The following is a 19,110-nucleotide window of genomic DNA, read 5'->3' as shown; positions in this document are numbered from 1 at the left end:
ATGCTTGACTTATCTATTTTTCTGTATTTCTGCTAATGTTTCTTGTTGTTGTTGTTTTGGTGATATTGGAGATGGAACCCAGGGGCCTTCTACTTCCAGGCTACACTCCCAGACCTATTTTATATTTTTTATTTGGAAACAGGGTCTCTTAAGCCAGCGGAGGCTGGCTTCGAACCTGCGTGATCCTCTGTCTCAGCCTCCCAGGCTCAGGGAGTACAAGCGTGCGCCACCAGCCTGGCTGCTAATGTGTTTTAAAGCAAAACTTGGACAGCGTGTCCTTTTGCTCCCACAGACTTCTCTGAGCACGCATACAACCATGGACATTTCCTATGTGGTCATAATTGTCATGATGCCTCTTATCAAAATCAACAATTCCTTCATATCACCTCATAGGTGGTGATATTGGATACACTGAAGTTGTTCATATGATTTCCAGTTTTCTGCTTCAAAACACTAATTTACCATCGCCTGGCTTGGGATAACAAGAGCTGGCCCTCCTGGGAGAGGACATCCCCTGTGTGGTTCATTATTTTCAATTGGCACGTTCCTCTTCAGGAAACAGGCCCTTCTGTGCTTAGGAGAGATATAAGATACTTTGTTGTGTAGCTCAGGAAGCTGCTTATAAATCATGTGATCACCTTAAGTCACTGTTTCTCTGATACTTTTGTTGGGAAATAGCCATCATCAGAGAAGGTGCTGTCTCTGCTGCTGGTATTTCCCAGTAACCACACCAGTAGGAAGGAATTCACACACAAAACTCTTCATAACCTTCAAGGAAGAGGGAGCCATAAAAAACTGCTAAGAGTCAGGACAGCATGGAGGATGGGCTGGGGTTCATGGCTTGGCCATTCTCAAAATGAAGAAACAGCTAGGTGTGGTGGTGCACTCTTGTAATCCTAGTACTTTGGAAGCTGAGACAGAAGGTTCAAGGACACAGGTTCAAGGACAGTCTCAGCAAGTACTGAGACTCATAAAACTAGTGAGACTCTGTTTCAAAATAAAAATAGAATAGTGCTGTGTGTGTAGAATGCCCTGAGTTCAATCCCCATTATCCCCCCGAAAAGAAGAAAACGTGTTTTTGTTGTTTTGCCAGTTTGTTCGCTTGCTTGCTTTGCAGAACTGAGGATTGAGCCCAGGAACACACATGTGCGAGCCAAATACTGAGCTACGTCTCCAGCCCTTTATATTTTTTGTTTTGAGATAGGCTCTTGCAAAGTTGTCCAGACTAGTCTTGAACTTGTGATCCTCCTGCCTCAACCTCCCAAATTGCTTTATAGGCAACCATGCCCAGCTTAAAAAGCAGATATTTACTGGGTGAGAGAACAGGCTTGAAGACAAATACTAGAATAGAGCTTCACAAGTTGGTGTGTTCTGTGACTCCTTTTACCCAGAGAAAAAGTGTCTTTGGGTTTCCTCTCTATACTGTTTGATGTGGCAGAAGACCCCAAATTACTGGAATTAATGGAAAGACTGGAGCAGCTCCGGATAAGACACCAGTGACGTAATGTCTGGTTTTTGTTAAATATCCCAAGTAGATTACTCACTCTTGCTAGATAAGGAGTAAAGAAATTGTCATGTAATGAACACAATTCCTGTGGAATACAGGGCCCCCACGGACCCCTGGACTAGGGACCTGCTGTGCTCTTCAGACTAGTGGCAGCAGGGTCACAGGTAAACATTATCCAGAGAAAACCAGCCAACTCTGATTTTTGCAAACGTTTTTCATTAGGAATCCAGAACGTCAATGAAACCCTGGGATGCTGGCCTTATACAGAGCCGGAAAGAAAATCTATGGAAGGTCTCTTTCTTCTGTTTTCTGGAGAGCTAGCTTGGAACAGAGAGCCAGACCCAGAAGGCTCCACTCAGCTCCTTTTACCCTCTGAACCTTCAATTCTATGCCTGGGGCAATTTTTCTACATACGGTACTCCAAATTTTGCAAAGAGTTTTCAACATAAATGCATCAGTATGAATCTCACTATTGGACACAACTATAGTGTACCAGTAACATTTTGTCTTAAAGATGCTGATGCTTAAAAAATAAAAAATAGAGTTGGAAAACGGCCTTAGCAAGTAATGAGTCTTTTGTCAACCTAGCCAGACTCTATTTCCAAATAAGAAATAAAATAGAACTGGGGGTGTAGCTCGAAAGTAGAATGCCTCTGGGTTCAATCCCCACTACTACAATAAATACAAAATAGCTGGGTTTGGTAGCGCTCACCTGTAATCACAGTACTTGAGAGGCTGAGACAGATGAATATAAGGTTTGCAGCCAGTTTCCACAACTTAGGAAAACTCAGAAACTTGGTGAGATCCTTTTTCCAAATAAAAAATAAAAAATAGGGCTGAGGGTTTAGCTCAAAGGTAGAATGCCCCTCTGTTCTATTCCAGCACCACACACACAAAAAAAATACACATGTATATATATATATATATATATATATATATATATAGTGTTTACATATTTTATATTTATATATTTTGTATGTGTTTATGTTTAAAAATAACTACATTTATTTATGTATATATAAAGCATATCCATAAAAGATGTTTTATATATTAAAATATATATATATATGTAGAAGGTCTGGTAGGTATAGCTAGAATGCTGCTGGGTTCAATCTCCAGTACCACCACCACCCAAATATTTCCACATGCATCGTTCCAATTGATTCTCACAAGAGCCTTGTAAAATAAGCTGAGAATACAGCAGGTCAGACTGGTTCAGGCAGGGCTTCCAACGAGGATCTATTGAAAGGGTTGGAGAAAGGGCTTCTGGGTAGCTCCCTCCTCAACTTTACAGTCTAGGATTATCAGAGCACTGGGGGAGGGGGCGGGCTGGGAAGGAAGCCAGGACACTGGCAGAATCTTCTGTTCTGCAGGGACACATGGAGCACGAGGGACATGACTTGATAGCCCGAAGATCCTTGCTTCCAGCCAAGTCATCCCACACGCTCTCTGGCTAGAGTCCTTGAAATCTTATTTCACAACTTCCTGGCAGATATCAGGGGCAGTGGATGGTAATCCCGTTAGTGCTGGCCAATCTCCCTCACAGGACCCAGTGCCGCCTGCTTGCACTCCACAGACTTCCTCCACCCCCATACTGCTGCCCTGCCAGCCGGCCTTAATCTTGGTAGCAAGCTCTGTAGCCTTGCAAAGTCTCTGGGCCTGCGAAAGCAGCTTGTGACTGAGCAGGCAGGGAGGCTGGCGTCCCATCCCACCCACCACCCTGCTTACCCACCCCCATGTGTACCCTCGGGCTGGTGCTAGGCCTGCCTTGCAGCAGCCCCGAGGGAAAGCCAGGCTCAGGAGAGCTGGGAGCTCATTCCTCCCAGACCCAGAAGGACATGGGGCTGAGCCAGGAAATGTTTTAGCGTGTCGTATCTGATGGTATCGCCCATAGACTTTTCCTCTGATAACTCAACATAGCTCACTGTGCTTCTTGCTTCTCCTAGTTCCTCCTCCTCAGGAAACCACTAGCCTTCCCTCAATAACTCAGATACCTGGACGATCACACAAAGCCAAGTGCTACCTGCTATTATTAGTCAGACTAACATGCCTGCCTTTTTCATCATCTCTCAGTTAGCCACCTAGTAGACCTAGGTGCAGAGAAAAACAAAAACAAAAACACACAATTGCTGTATGCAATGGTTTGGATTAGAATGCCCCCCCCCCCCCGAGGATACAAGGTAGAAATGTTGGAAGCAAGGTTTGGTTGCTAAAGAGGGGTGCCTGGAGTTGTGACCTTGGGGATTGTATCATCCCCACCTGCTTTCTCTCTGCTTCTGGACTCTGTAATGTGAGGAGTGGAGCTCTTGTGTTCTCTCTCCCTCTCTCTCTCTCCCTCTCTCTCTCTCTCTCTCTCTCTCTCTCTCTCTCTCCACAAACCCAGCCTGACATGGACTGAACTCTAAATCTCCAAAAATTGTGAGAAAATAAATCTTTCTACTTCTAAGTTGTGTGGTCATGTTTTTATTTTTATTTTTATTTTTATTTTTGGTGGTACTGGGGGTGGGACCCAGGGGCTTTCTACCTCCAGGCTATACTTTCAGATCTATTTTATATTTTATTTGGAAACAGGGTCTCACTAAGTGGCTGAGAGCCTCACTAAGTAGCTGAGGCTGGCTTCGAACTTGTGCGATCCTCCTGTCTCAGCTTCCCAAGTGTGGGGATTACAAGCGTGCGCCACCACGCCCAGCTTATTTTTTTTTTATTTTGAAACAGGTCTTGCTAAATTTCTAAGGCTGCCCTCAAACCTGCGATCTTTTGTCTGAGCCTCTCAAGTACTCTTATAAAAATACCTACCTCTGGAAGCCAAAAGGTGTAAGAGTGTGTGTGTGTGTGTGTGTGTGTGTGTGTGTGGTACTGGGGATGGAACCCTTCTAACTCCGGGCTATACTCCCAGACCTATTTTATATTTTATTTGGAAACAGGGTCTCACTAAGTTGCTGAGAGCCTCACTAAGTAGCTGAGGCTGGCTTTGAACCTGTGTGATTCTCCTGTCTCAGCCTCCCAAGCACGGGGATTACTGGTGTGAGCCACCATGCCGGTCTGGTCAGTCATTTTGAATTATGGCAGTAAGAATGTTGACTGAGACAAAAATTGGTATCAGAGAAGTAGGGTCGCTGCTCTAAGTCTGACCATATGTTTTGTGAGTCTTTGGAGCTGATTTGTAAGAAGATGGAATACAGACAACATTGGTAGGGTCAGATTCCTACAAGCATGCCCAAAAGGGACAATCTATGAAGCTGTGAGGGTGAAGCCAAGGTCGCAATGAAAATCCCTGATATTTAGAAATGCCAGGAATGTGGAATGACTGTAAGGAAAAGCTTTAAGCTGGGAGCCGTGGAGATTGGCTAGAAGCATGAGTATGCTGCCCATTGCACTCAACCAGGCTGTAGGGGTGGTGCTGCCAAGGCCTTTTGGAGATCTCATCTCACCACCATGTGCCCCAGATGCCAGAAATGGAGCTGCAGGATTAAATGTTTGCCCTCTTGGATTCTGATCCTGTTTGGTTTCATTCTTTCTTTCTATGGTCCTATACTTCCATTTTGGAATGCAAATGTTTACATTGTGACATTGTACATTGGATGTATATAACTTGCTGTTTGTTTGTTTGTGGTACTAGTGATTGAACCCAGTGGCAATCTACCTCTGAGCTACATCCCCAGCTCTAATTTTTATTCCCCTTAGTACTGGGAGTTGAACTCAGGGGCATTCTACCTCCAAGCTATACCCCCAGCCCTATTTTTTATTCTTTGTTTTGAAACAGGGTCTCACTAAGTTGCAAAGGGCCTCACTAAGTAGCTGAGGCTGTCTGTGAACCACTATCCTCCAGTCTCCACCTCCCAAATACTGGGATTATTAGCCTGTGCCACCACACCTGGCTGCTTTTTGTTTTTATGAGGGCTCACAGCTTTGAGTTTTAGAGGAGACTTTGGATTTTTGAGCAATGCTGGAACTGTTAAGACTATGGGAACTCAGCTGGGCGTGGTGGCACACGCTTGTAATCCCAGCATCTGGGAGGCTGAGACCGGAGGATCACGGTTCGCGGACAGCCTCAGCTACTTAGTGAGGCCCTTCGCAACTCAGTGAGACCCTGTTTCAAAGCAAAGAATAAAAAATTGGACAGGGGATGTAGCTTGGAGGTCAAATGCCTCTGGGTTCCATCCCCAGACCCGCCCCCCCCAAAAAAAAAAAATTGGGCAGGGGGTGTAGCTCAGAAGTCAAAATGACTCTAGGTTCCATCCCCAGACCCGCCCCCCCCCCAAAAAAAAGACTATGGGAATTCTTGCAGATGGACTAAATTCATTTTGCTTTGTGAGGTGGTGGCTGTGAGATCTAGAAGGCCAGGGGCAGCAGATAATGATTTTGATTTAGAGTGACTTCCTAGCCCTCTTGAAAACAAGGTAGCAATGTTGGAAGCAGGGCTTGGTTGCTAAGGAGGGGTCCCTGGAGTTGTAGCATTGGGATTATATGGTTCCTCCTCCTCTTGCTCCTGTCTGCTTCTGTCCTCTGTGATATGAAGAGTAGAGCCCTTCTCATTCTCCCTCTCTCTCTCCCTCCCTCCCTCCCTCCCTCCCTCCCTCCCTCCCTCCCTCTCTCTCCCCCCTTACTGCCACCATGCCCTGAGCTCTGCAGATCTGGTCTGACATAGACCAAACCTCTAAACTTCCAAGAATTGTGACCAAATGAATCTTTTGTCCTCTAAACTATGTCATCAGTCACCTTGGATACAGTAGTGAGGCTATTGATTGAGACACAGTATAAACTGTATTTTAGTTTACAGTAAGTTTTTAAAATTTATTCATTATTCTTCTAGTGCTAGGGATGGAACCTAGGGCCCCACTCGTGCTAGGCAAGAAATCTCCTGGTAAATCAATTCCTAATTTCTATGTTTTTTTTTCCTTTGGTATTGGAGATTGAACCCAGGGGCATTCTGTCTTTGAGCTATACCCCAGCCCTCTTGATTTTTCATTTTAAACAGGTTCTAAGTTGCTGAGGCTATCCTCAAACCTGTGATCCTCCTGTTTCAGCCTCCTAAGTACTAAGCTTACAGGAGTATACCACCATGCCCAATCCTATTTTTTAAAAATTTAAACATTGGCCGGGCGTGGTAGCACATGCTTGTAATCCCAGGATTTGGGAGGAGGAGACCGGAGGATCGGAGTTTGCCAATAGCCTCAGCCACTTAGTAAGATCCTGTTTCAAAATTTAGAATACAAAATAGGGCAGGGGGTGTAGCTCAGAGGTCAAATGCCCCTGGATTCCCTCCCTAGACACACACACACACACACACACACACACACACACACACCAAAAAAAAATTTGCCGGGCCTGGTGGTGCACGCTGGTAATCCCAGCATTCGGGAGGCTGAGACCGGAGGATCGTGGTTCACAGACAGCCTCAGCTACTCAGTGAGGCCCTCTGCAACTTAGTAAGACCCTGCTTCAAAATAAAGAATGTAAAATAGGGCAGGGTTTGTAGCTCAAAAGTCAAATTCCTCTGGGTTCCATCCCCAGACCCGCAAAAAAAAAAAAAAAAAAAAAAGAAAGAAATTTAAACATAACCTGGAACCTGCTTTTACTTGCTTCAATGTAAGGGCCTACTTCTCTTAGGGATCAGCAAGTCCCTTGAAGGCAAAAAGTGTCTTTCTATTATTATTCCTGAATCCTAAACATTACATGGTATGTGTTCAGTAACTATCTGTTGAATAAATTCACCGGGAAATGGTCAGGATGGAAGCTAGGGAAGGTCATCTGTTTAAATCTGAATCAAAGAGCTGAGCTGGGGGTGTAGCTCAGTGGCTGAGCCTAGCATACGCAAGGCATTGGGTTCAATCCTCAGAGCTTCAAAATAAAATATCAGGGCTCAAACTGATTATTAAATCTTTCTTCTGCTCTTATCTAAGATATCAAGTAGCCACACACACACACACACACACAGAGAGAGAGAGAGAGAGAGAGAGAGAGAGAGAGAGAGAGAGAGAGAGAGAGAGAGAAGAGTGTGTTCCTGAGGATTGACCACAGGGCACTCTACTGCTAAACTATATTTTTACTTTTTTTAAATTTTGAGTTAGGTTCTTCCTAAGTTTTCCAGGATAGCCTAGAACTTGTAATCCTCTGCCTCAGTCTCCCAAGTAACTAGGATTACAGGCATGTGCCTCCATACTCAGCAACAGACTTTTTATTCCAACCTAGTCCATCCTTTGATAGACTTGGAGTGACCAGCTCTGCCAAGGACAGCATCAGCCCTCGATGACCCAGTACAGAATTCCCAGGGACCCTGCCTGAGCTCTGTCTTGAGGCTCCAGGGCTATACTGCTGGTCCAGGGTTTAGATCAGTATAAATCCTGCAGAAACTGGAGATCAGACCCACAGCTGTTGTGCTGAGGGTGAATCAAATGGTAAGGACTTCCCAGATCTACCAAGTGAATCAGCTGCTCAGGTTGGGACAAATCCAGAGCGCATGTCCACAAGGGTGGCGAGCTGCAAATTGAGATATAATACAAGCCATCTGGTTTGGTGAAATGGCCAACTGGAGGCCTGGACACTGCCCAGAGGGAACTTATCTCAGGGAAATGATGAGTCAGCTCCACCCAGAAACAAAAGCCCCTAATGAAGCCCTCTGCAATAGTCCCCATAGCATCTTCCTGGAGAAGCCACACTTGGGAGCTGCATCTGAAGGTTATTTTGGATCTAAAGTGTTAAGATGCCTGGTGTCAGGTATGATCATCGCCCTGAGGAAGGGGACAGCGGGGCTTGGAGAACAGACATGCCAGGTAGGTGTGATGGGAAGTGCCAGCCCCGAGAGGGGCCAGTGCTGTCGCCTACAGTAGGATGGTTCAGCCTTGCTCCTGGAAACAGCTTCTGCTCCCAGGCACAGTCACTATTGCCTGTTAAAAAAAAAAGGAAAAAGCAACCAATTACCAGGTCTAATTATCTTCCTTCAGCCTCTTTTCTGGCAGCGGCTGCCAAGGCTCTTGCCAAAACTCAGCTTCACCAATACCCTGATCCCCAAAGCTCCAAGTCAGCAGGGGAAGGCTCTGCAGCCCAGAGCAGCCGCGAGGCTCCCCAAAGCCAAGGTGGAGCCCCACAGGTCAACGCAGGGGGGCTCCCATGCCTCCCTCCCCGGTGTCCGGAGTCCGCACTCTTCAGCATCTGGATGGAGGAGAGGTGGTGGAGGCGCCGGGCACCTGGAACGAGGCCAGAAAATGACAGAACAGCAATTAACACACTGCCCTGCCCCCGCCATCGCCCCAGGAAGTTAGGAAGCTTTTTAAAGGCCTGTTTGTGCTTGTAGTAGCGGCTTCAAGGTCAGGGCGAGCTCCATAACCAGGGCTGTCAGGGCTTGCTCACAGCAGAGCCTCTGCCCCATGGCTGAGCAGCGCCCGGACAAGCGCCAGGGCCTCACAGGGGGGGCCAGGGCCTCTCAGGGAACCTTGCCGTTGACCCACACCTCCAAAGTACTTCTCTGCCTTCTGGTTTGGTGAAATGGCCAACTGGAGGCCTGGACACTGCCCAGAGGGAACTTATCTCAGGGAAATGATGAGTCAGCTCCACCCAGAAACAAAAGCCCCTAATGAAGCCCTCTGCAATAGTCCCCATAGGATCTTCCTGGAGAAGCCACACTTGGGAGCTGCATCTGAAGGTTATTTTGGATCTAAAGTGTTAAGATGCCTGGTGTCAGGTATGAACATCGCCCTGAGGAAGGGGACAGCCTGATACCCACCTCATGTCTCCCACTGGGGTGACAGGGAGCTCACTTCTGGAGAATGTCCTGAGAATGTCCTCTACCCACTCTACACAGACTCTGTCACCAAATCTCCGAGGCCTCTGGGGCCTGGACTTGGGGAAGTAAGGAGTAAGGGACACCAGAGACCCTCTGGCCTCCAACTGCCACTCCAGGGGAGGAAGGGCCAGGGGCAGATCTCAGGCAATTATGAAAGTCAAGAAGAGGCTGGCGTGACCTTGGGGCATTGTGAGATTGGGGAGGTATACCTATAAATTCATGCACAAACTCAATCCCAGACTTGGGCTGAGGGAGAACTTTGAGGAGCCTAGGTTCAAATGAATGGGGGAAGGAAGGTCCTGCTCATGAGGGTGTTGGGAACCAATATCCAGAAGACCCAGAAACCAAGCTGAACTAGTTCCCTAAATCCCCCCTATACACAGAGTTTCAAAGATCAACATGCCTGGGCTGACATGTCTGGGGCTACAGAATCCTGTGAGTCAGTGGTTAAAGAAGAATATTTTCCTTAAAGATTTGGGGAGGGGGAGGGGGTAGTTTCTCCATATGTCGTCTTCCTGGGTATTAGCAAATGTTTCCCTAGCAGGACCGCCTGCATGGTCATTCCTGTCCTAGGTATTGGGTGACGAAGGTCAGTCCAGGCCCTCGCAGCCCCTGCTTCCTGAAGACAGATGATAAAGCACAGGGAGTCTTAGCATATCAACCCCCCAGACCTAGTTTGCAGCTAGTCAAACACCAGACACAGAACAGGTCATCTTTGTACCGAAGACCAAAGCTTTGCCCGTCCTGTGATTGTTCTCTCTTTCTCAGTGACTGGCAGGCTGGTTCAGGTGAGAAAGGAAGCCGTGTAGAGGAGAGAGATTGGTGCAAAGGGTGCCAGTGGCTAGAGAGGCATGGGGGTCGGGAGCACTGACCAGGTCTGAGCAGGGAAGGATCCAGGGCAGGCACATCATCTGTCACTATTTCCCCTCCCACTCTGGGCTCATCCTCTCCATCTGCCCTTCATAGTCCTCCTGGGTGCTGAGCTGTGTAGGATTCAAACCTTTTCTCTCTCTACTGTCTGTGATGAACGCTGTGGCTATCAGTGCGCTGAGTCCTGCAGTCCCAGGCGCCACACGAAGCTCCCTGCCAGTCCCTGACCTTGTGGCCTCTAAAAATAATAACGCAACATCAGATGGATGAGCAGACTCCAGGGGAATGACTGCGGGTGACTGGGGAAGGGAAAGGGAGGATGAAGTCAAAGAGAGCACAGGGGAAATAATGCCATGAACGTCTACAAAATTGCCAATTCCAACCTCAAAGACTTTCAGGATGAGGATGGGGGGGGGGCAGTGGAGAGGACAACAAAAGTCCTGTTCATGTATTTTTCTAACACTCTGTACCCCAATATGATGTAAAATTACAATGTACCCAATTAAAGAAAAAAAATAAAGCAGTTGCTGGGGAAGGTGGTACACACCTATAATCCCAGTACTTGAGAGGATGAGACTGGAGGATCAAAGGTTCAAGGCCAGCCTCAGCAACTGAGTGAGACCCTGTTTCAAAACAAAACATAAAGGCCGGGCGTGGTGGCGCACGCTTGTAATCCCCGCGCTTGGGAGGCGGAGACAGGAGGATCGCGCAGGTTTGAAGCCAGCCGCCGCGCTGGCGTAAGAGACCCTGTTTCAAAAATATAAAATAGGTCTGGGAGTGTAGCCCGGAGGTAGAAGGGCTTCCAGGAACCCCAGTACCACTAAAACAAAAAACAAAAAACAAACAAACAAAAAAAAAAAAACATAAAATAGGGCTGGGAGTGTAGCTCAGAGGTAGAGCACCCCTGAGTTCAATCCCTAGTACAAACAAACAAACAAATAAATAAATAGAAAATTTCCTAAAAAGAGCTGGGAGTAGCCAGGCATGGTGGTGCATCCTTGTAATCACAGTACTTGGGAGGCTAAGACAGGAAGATCACAGGTTCGCAGCCAGCTTCAGCTACATAGTGAGGTTCTCCACAGCTTAGTGAGACCCTGTTTCAAAATAAAGAATAAAAACTAGGGCTGGGAGTGGAGCTCAGAGGTAGAATGCTCCTGGGTTCAATCCCTAATACCACACACACACAAAAAAAAGATTGATTGATCAATCTGGAAGTGTATCTCAGAGTCTGAATAACCCTGGGTTCAATCTCCGGTACCAAATAAAGCAGTGACAGGGAGGCAGAAGACCTCCCTCACCAGGTCCCTAGTTCACTCCGGGCCTTCTTTCCCAATGTGACTAAGGTCGTCACCATATTCCTTGTACCCCAACTTCCCCTGTGAAGAGTGGTGCCTGCCACCTGCTTCCTAATAGCTCATCTCCCTGTACCAAGGGTACAGCCCAAAGGCACTCTACCAATGAGCTACATCCCAGCCCTCTTTATTTTTATTATTATTATTATTTTGTGGTACTGGAAATTGAACCCAGGAGCATTTTACCTCCGAGCTATACTCCCCCAGCCCTATTTCTTTATTTATTTTTTATTCTGAAACAGGGTCTCACTAAGCTGAGGAGGGCCTCACTAAGTAGCTGAGGCTGGTGGAGAACCTGCTATCATCCTGCCTCAGCTTCCCAAGTACTGGAATTACAAGTGTGTGCCACCACATCCGGGCCTTTTTATTTTTTATTGTGAGACTGGCTCTTATTATGTTGTCCAGGCTCACCTCAAACCTTAGATTCTCCTGCCCCAGCCTTCCAGTCTCTGGGATTACAGGTTTGTGGCACCACACCCAGCTCACAGCTTGTCTTCTCTGACTTAGCCAACACCCTCTGAAAGCCTGGCCTTTTCATTGGGTATAATCTAAACTTTCTAAAATTCAACTCCTCACCAGGCGTGGTGGCTCACGCTTGTAATCCCAGCACTTAGAAGGCTGAGACAGGAGGATCGCGAAGGTTCAAAGCCAGCCCCAGCTACCTAGTGAGGCTCTCAGCAACTTAGTGAGACCCTGTTTCAAAATGAAATATAATATAGGTCTGGGATTGTAGCCCAGGGGTAGAAAGCCCCTGGATTCCATATTCAATACCACCCCCCAAAAAAATATTCCACTCCTCTTTGCAAGTCTTCCTGATTCCCACTCCCACTTAGCCTCTCCCAGCAGGGGCTCAGCAGAATCCTAGGACTGGATTGTGAACACTACTTACTAGAGCTGCTTCTGCATGCAGATATCACCTTCTCTGTGCTGTGTCCTAATGCCCCTCCCCCCAAAACCCAAGTGAGCCCTTGCACTCGGTAGATGCTAGAGACGCCAATGGACTGGTTGGACTGAACGACTGATGCCGAGGCCGCGGCTGCGATCGTCAGGATTCCATAGTCTTCGCTCCCCGGGCCACCCAGAGGGCTTCCATGGCAGAGCCGCTGCTGAGTAGAGAGCTCATCTGATTCATTAATTAACGCAAACACTGTTCATCCAAATGCTCCAGGGCATGGTTTAAAAAAAAAAAACCAGAACATTTAAAGAATGATAAAAAATAACCTTTGCTAGCACAGAAATAGCTGAAGTTTTACTCCTAGCCTTCCATCCCTGCAGCAATCCCTCCATCCTCCATCAGCCTCCTACCCCTACCCCGACACCACTTCATCATCCCCTTTTCCCACCTTCCCTACCTTGTGCTTCTTGGGTGGTGAGCAGAATTCCTGCCAGAGTTTGCTAATTGGGTTAATGGAGTGACTGTGCAATTGTTCTCTCCCTCTGCGCCCGACCCACCTCCTGGCTGCTGGCCGCTGGCCCTACCTGCCTCTCATCTGGTCAGGATCACTAATTTGCAACAACAACTTCCATTGTCATCCACATATGGGACTTTGGGGTTTCAAGTGAATCTCCGTAAGGCAGAGCACAGAAAATGCTATTTTCGTTGGTCTGGTCTACAATGGGGCCATTCTGCGGGGTTTTTGGGCGGTGTGGGGCTGCCTGGGGGAAGGGGAAATCAGAGCCATCATGGGACCCAGGCCAGAGAGCGGTGTGCTGAGAAGGAGGGGGAAGGACGGAGGGGAACAGGCAGGGGCAAAATCCTGACCTTTTCTTCCAGTTACTTGGATTTGTATTTCATTTTCATCAGTTTCAAATGAGACCTGCAGGCCCAGTGCCCCAAGAATCTCAGTGCCCCTCAGGCCTTTGGCCTCTTGTCTCTGGAACAGGCGGCCACAGAGGTTGGGCAGCAGGTAACCTGGCCTGACCCCGCTTCTCCGAGGAGGCAGCATCGAGGGTGGCCTTTCCCACCCCCAAGGTTCAATTGGAGCCTGTTCTCTCTCAACACTCTTGGGAAAAGAAGAGCATGGAGGCTTTCTCCCCCCCCCCCCCTTGGTTCTGCTTGGAATCTGTTTCACTTAAAGGGATCATTACCTGCCCAAAGTATGGAAATGTCAGCATTCTTGGAGTGGGTACAACTGGGACAGGGAGAGACAGCCTCCAGGGACTCTGAGATGCCCCTGGGGAGCTTTTGGCTGTGGTGGCGGTGCTAGGACAGTCTCTGTTCCCAGGCTCCCGGGCCTGCCCCCACCACTTACACAGGGGCTTTATTTCTCAGCTTGACTCCTTGCCCTCCTGATGCTCCCCTCCCCCGCCACCTCAAAGCCTTCTTCAGGTTCCCTAGGCCACTCCGGGGTTCTGATCAAAACTGGGGAGTGATGGGCTAGGAGTGTGGTTCGCTGGTTAAGCACCTTCCTAGCAGGCTGGGAACTTTGAATTCAATCTTCAACACCATACTCCCCAAAAATTTTAATTAAGGGGCGGGCCTGTAATCCCAGTACTTGAGAAATTGATACAGGAGGATCGCAGATTTGAGGTCAGCCTCAGCAAGTTAGGAAGATCCCTAGTAACTTAGCCAGATCCATCTTCAAAATAAAAAAACAGAGTCAGGCCAGGGGTATAGCTCACGGCTAGACTATCCTTGGGTTCAATTCCCAGCACCTCCCCCAAAAACCCCACACATACAAATTCAGCCAGACATAGCGACACATGCCTGTGGTCCAAGTACTTGAGAGGCTGAGACAGGAGGAGACCAGCCTCAGCAACTAAGCAGGACTCTCAGCAACTTGGTGAGACTCTGCTCCAGGACAACAAAACTAAAAGTGCTGAGGGTGAAGCCTGGAGGTACCACCACCATCACACACACACACACACACACACACACACACACACACACACACTCACACTAGTTTGGTACTTCATACCTACAGTGACATCTTATATTGTCCTGTCTTGTGACTGGTTTACCTCCTAACTCCCCCACACCTTCGAAGGCAGGAAAGGCGCAGGCCTCTTTGGAACCCCAGCGTGCCGTGCACTGTTAGGGTAGATGCTCCATCAGGGCTTGTTCCTGCTTCAGTTGTGGTGCTTTGTGAATCTGCCTGGCAGCGCCTCCTCATCTGCTCTCCTTAGCTTATAAACATCTGGTGCACATCTTTGTATTCATTGCAGCACATCCAGCAGGGACACAGACCCAAAATAGGTGTTCAATAAGCGATTAGTGAATTCAACTAGATTGGAAATTCCTGGCAATCACGCGGAGCTAAGGCTCTCTCACGACAGGAAGTGACTGGGCAGAGGCAAGGGCGCACCAGCTCCTTCCCAGCTGAGCCGCCCGCCCGCCCCGCGTGCTGAGTGGAGCCAGCCTGCTCAGCCCTCAAGGACATTTGTCTCCCCTGACTGTCTGCACACCACTGCCCTCCACTGGACACAGAGCCAAAGCTGCCCTGAGCCCCTGGCCGGCCAGGACTTGCTCAGGTTTCTTTCCCTCCCTATTTGGGACAATAGTCCTGGGCTAACCGGTTTCTCCGTTGGCCTCTTTTTAGGTTTGTTTTACCCTGACTGCCCTGCATTGACTCCATGAAACCTGGGAAGTTACGAGGAGAACAAGGTCTTCTTTGACTCCTGGCACATAGTGGGTTGGATAAATATTGAATGTGAGAAATAAACACAGCAATACACATTTCTGGCATGCCAGCTGCACTTTGGGAACTATTATTAGGATCATTAATGGGAGAATCCACTGAACAACTTACACCTGTTCCCCGTCTAGAACGGCTACGGTGCTAATTTTAGAAGACAATTCAGAAAAACAGAGACAAAAAGATTCAAGCAGAAGACTTCAAAACCAGTTATTCCTCTCAATTATTTTGTTTTAATTTTGTAATGCTAATGGTCAAACCCAGGGTCTGGTCTACCCCAGAGACACATTACTTCCAAAATCTTTGCGAGGGGGCCACTAGCATTGAACCCAGGGGCATTCTACCTCTGAGATACAAAGGTAGAATTTTTAGTTTTAGTTTTTAGTTTGAAACAGTGTCTTAATATGTTGCTGAGGAGACCTTCAGCAATGCTACATTGCTGGCCACTGCTTCAAACCTGTGCTCCTCCTGTCTCAGCCTACCAAGTACTAGGATTACAGGCATGTACCTCTACATCCGGCTCACCTCCAAAATCTTAAAAAGAACCATCCCCAGCCTCCTTCTTCCTCTTGCTTAACTGCAGCCCTGTGGTAAAAGATTTGGAACTAGAGAAAAATGGAAGGAAAACAAACCCAGGTACCCCTGAATCTCAGGAGTTAGATGGCTCTCTCCCTCCTGGTGACATGCTTTCTGTCTTCATTTATTGGTGTTTGTAAACTTGCCTTACGGTCTCCGTTCCTGACCTCATTAGCTTAAAACAGTTTGCCCAAGCTGAGTGGCGGTGCAGACCTGTAATCCCAGTACTTGGAAGGCTGAGGCAAGAGGCTCACAGTTCAAGGACAGCCTCAACAAGTAGTGGGACTCTTATCAACCTAACTAGAAATTTTTTTTTTCAAAATAAAAATAAGATTGGGCTGGAGGTAAAGCTTGGAGGTAGAATGGCCCTGGGTTCAATCCCCACAGTGCCACAAAACAAACAAACAATCAAACAAACTAACAAACCACTTTGTCCAGCATAATGCATAGCCTGTAAAAGATCTGTGATACAGCTGGGCATGGTGGCGTGAGCTTGTAATCTCTGCATTTGGGAGGCTGAGACCTGAGGATCACAGTTCACGGACAGCCTCAGCTACTTAGTGAGGTCCTTTGCAACTCAGTGAGACCCGGTTTCAAATTAAGAGTAAAAAATAGGGCAGGGGGTGTGGCTCAGAGAAAGAATGCCTCTGGATTCCATCCCCAGACCCCCCCCCAAAAAACAATCTGTGATACATAGTTATTAGATTCCTGATGGTCAAATAAAGTACATGAGTGGCTAATAATTTTACAGCTTGTTGGAATCTAGAAAGGTAAGATGGTGTCTGTGCCAATATTACATAATCTCACCAGCAGAGACTGGGCTCCACCTTATAACCAAACACAACACACGGGAAAATTGAATTTAAGCAATCTTACTTAAGGTCAGGCCAAATTTCCCAAGGGACTTACCGAGATACTTTTATTTTCTAGAGCCTGGTACTTTGGGAATCCCATTGCTGAGGAATCAGGAAAGGCGGCCAGAACAGAACAAGAACAGGAAAGGTCAGAGAGGGAGGAGGAGGAGCAAGGAAGAATGGGTTTAGGAAAACCCAAGAGCATGAGAAAGTTAGAGGGTGCCCAGTGCCCTCTGGAGCTGAATGACTGAGTCAACAAAGGACTGAGGGGTGTGTGCTGTGCACTCCCAAGGTACCAGGCTTTGGTTTTTCTCCCTCTCAAGTTCTTCCTACATGACACCCTTGGGGTTTTAACTACTACTTCCATGCTGTAGGACCCCTGGTTTTAGAGGATTCAGTACATAGTCAGCGGGTCCCAAGACAGAAGCATCATGGTAGAAGGGAGGGTGGAGGAAACCTGCTCAGCTCATGGCTCCACCTGGGTCCCACTAGTCTACTAGCCACCAACGAATACACTAAACACTAATTAATCCATCATGGATAAACCCACCGATGAGCTTGGAGCCTCTTGATTCAATCACTGCCTAAAACCCCCACCTCTTAACCTTGCTTTAAGACATTACTTTTAATACATGAGCTTCTGGGGGACCTTTAGATCCAAACCACAGCCCACTGTGCCCACCCCATCTCCATCAAACTGATTGCACGGGTTGCCAGTGGACCTTCATCTTTCCTCCTTTAAGCTATTGGTGATATTTTCATCAGCGCGACGAAAATCCAACACAGTGTAAGACCAGTTCTCACGGGAAGGAGCTCCAATGGGAGACAAAGGAACAAAGCCAAACACGGGCAGTTACTAGGGCTAACCCGGCTTCTGTATTGCAATGGTTACATTTTCTAAAAATCAAAGTAGAGCCAGGCTATAATCCCAGTACTTGGGAGGCTGAGACAGGAGGGTCGCAGGCTCATGGCCAGCCTCCGCTGCTTAATGAGGCTCTCTGCAACTTAGAGAGACCTTGTTTCAAAATAAAGGATAAAAATAGGGTTGGGGGCCAGGTGTGGTGGCACATGCTTGTATTTCCTAGTACTTGGGAGGCTAAGACAGAAGGATCATGAATTCACCACCAGCCTCAGCTACTTAGTGAGGCCCTCTGTAACTCAGTGAGATCTTGCTTCAAAATAAAGAATAAAAAATAGGGCCAGGGGTATAGCTTGGAGGTAGAATGCCCCTGGGTTCCATCCTCAGCACTGAAAACAAAAATAGGGCTGGGGGTGTACTTGGAGGTAGGATGCCCGGGTTTAATCCCCAGCACTGTAAAAATAAATTAAAAAATTAAAATGAAAATTAACAATTCCACTTCCTGTTGTGAGCAACATCTGCTGGATGGTCACATGCTGGACAATCAAGAGCCAAGGCCAATCTGTTTCATATAATTTCTCAGGCTCGGTTTCTTCATCACCTGTAAAGGAGAGTTGCAAAGATCCGTAATCCTTGGGGCCAAAATCCTTGGGGCCACATGTGTTTTGGAATTCACAGCCTGATGGGCTCTAGAGAAGATGGTGCTGGTCCATCCATTACATAATCCCACCAGCAGAGTCTGGGCTCCACCCTGTAACCAAACATACCACATGGGACAAATAGACTTTAAGCTATCTTGTTAAGGTCAGGCCAGATTCCTACCAAGGGGCTTACCAAGATACTTTTATTTTCTAGAGCTTTTTTAGAGTTTTGGAATTATGACAAGGACCTCCCCAGTAAAGTTGTTTCAGCTCAGATGAAAGAAGTATGTGAAAATAAAGCAGACAGGCTAACCACAAAGAGTACGGAGGCTTCTCATTGGGGGATGAAAGGGATTCCTTTTTTCCTGACATTAAGCCTGTGTGGGCAATTTATAAAGGATACCCTCTGGTAGCCTTTTGGAAACTGTCTCTACAGCTGGAAAGGAACAACCTCGTTTAAAGAATTCTCCCGAGTGCAGCTGGAAACATGTCCCCCTCTGTCATGTCTCTCCCTCCGCAGGGGCCTGGCCAGGCCAAGCTGGGAGATGCTGGCACTCCTAGCATGGGGCCTTCCACATGGATCGGGTGTCCGCTGTCATCCTCCCCGTGGACTGTGAGCACTATGGGACAGGAACAGGCCTGTCTGCAATGCCTGACACGGCTCCAGGTCTTTGCCAGGGGGTGCCCTTCAGATATTTTTTTTGCAAAAATGAATAGAAATTGCTCTTTTATGTTGTGTGTGGTGATAGAAGACAGAGCCGGCATCATCTCAACTTCCACTGTTTTCATCTTTGGGCAAGCACCCCTCTTCCCAAGAGGTCATTCCACCCGACCCCAGCCTCTGCCTCTGCTCACAGCCTCAACGCACACAGCATGAGGATTTGGGAAACAAAACCAGCTGACTACCCCGGGGGCAGTTGAGCCTACCTATGGAGATTGCTTTGTATGTTACATCCCAATGACAGTGGCTCTTCTGAATCTTCTCCTTAAGGTTCCACGCCCGCTTTTCCCCTCCTAACTCAGGAAATGTTCA

Source organism: Muscardinus avellanarius, assembly GCF_963383645.1.
Source record: "Muscardinus avellanarius genome assembly, chromosome: 7".
Lineage (NCBI taxonomy): Eukaryota > Metazoa > Chordata > Mammalia > Rodentia > Gliridae > Muscardinus > Muscardinus avellanarius.
The sequence above is the reverse complement of the archived record's forward strand: the minus strand, read 5'-3'. Positions refer to the sequence as shown.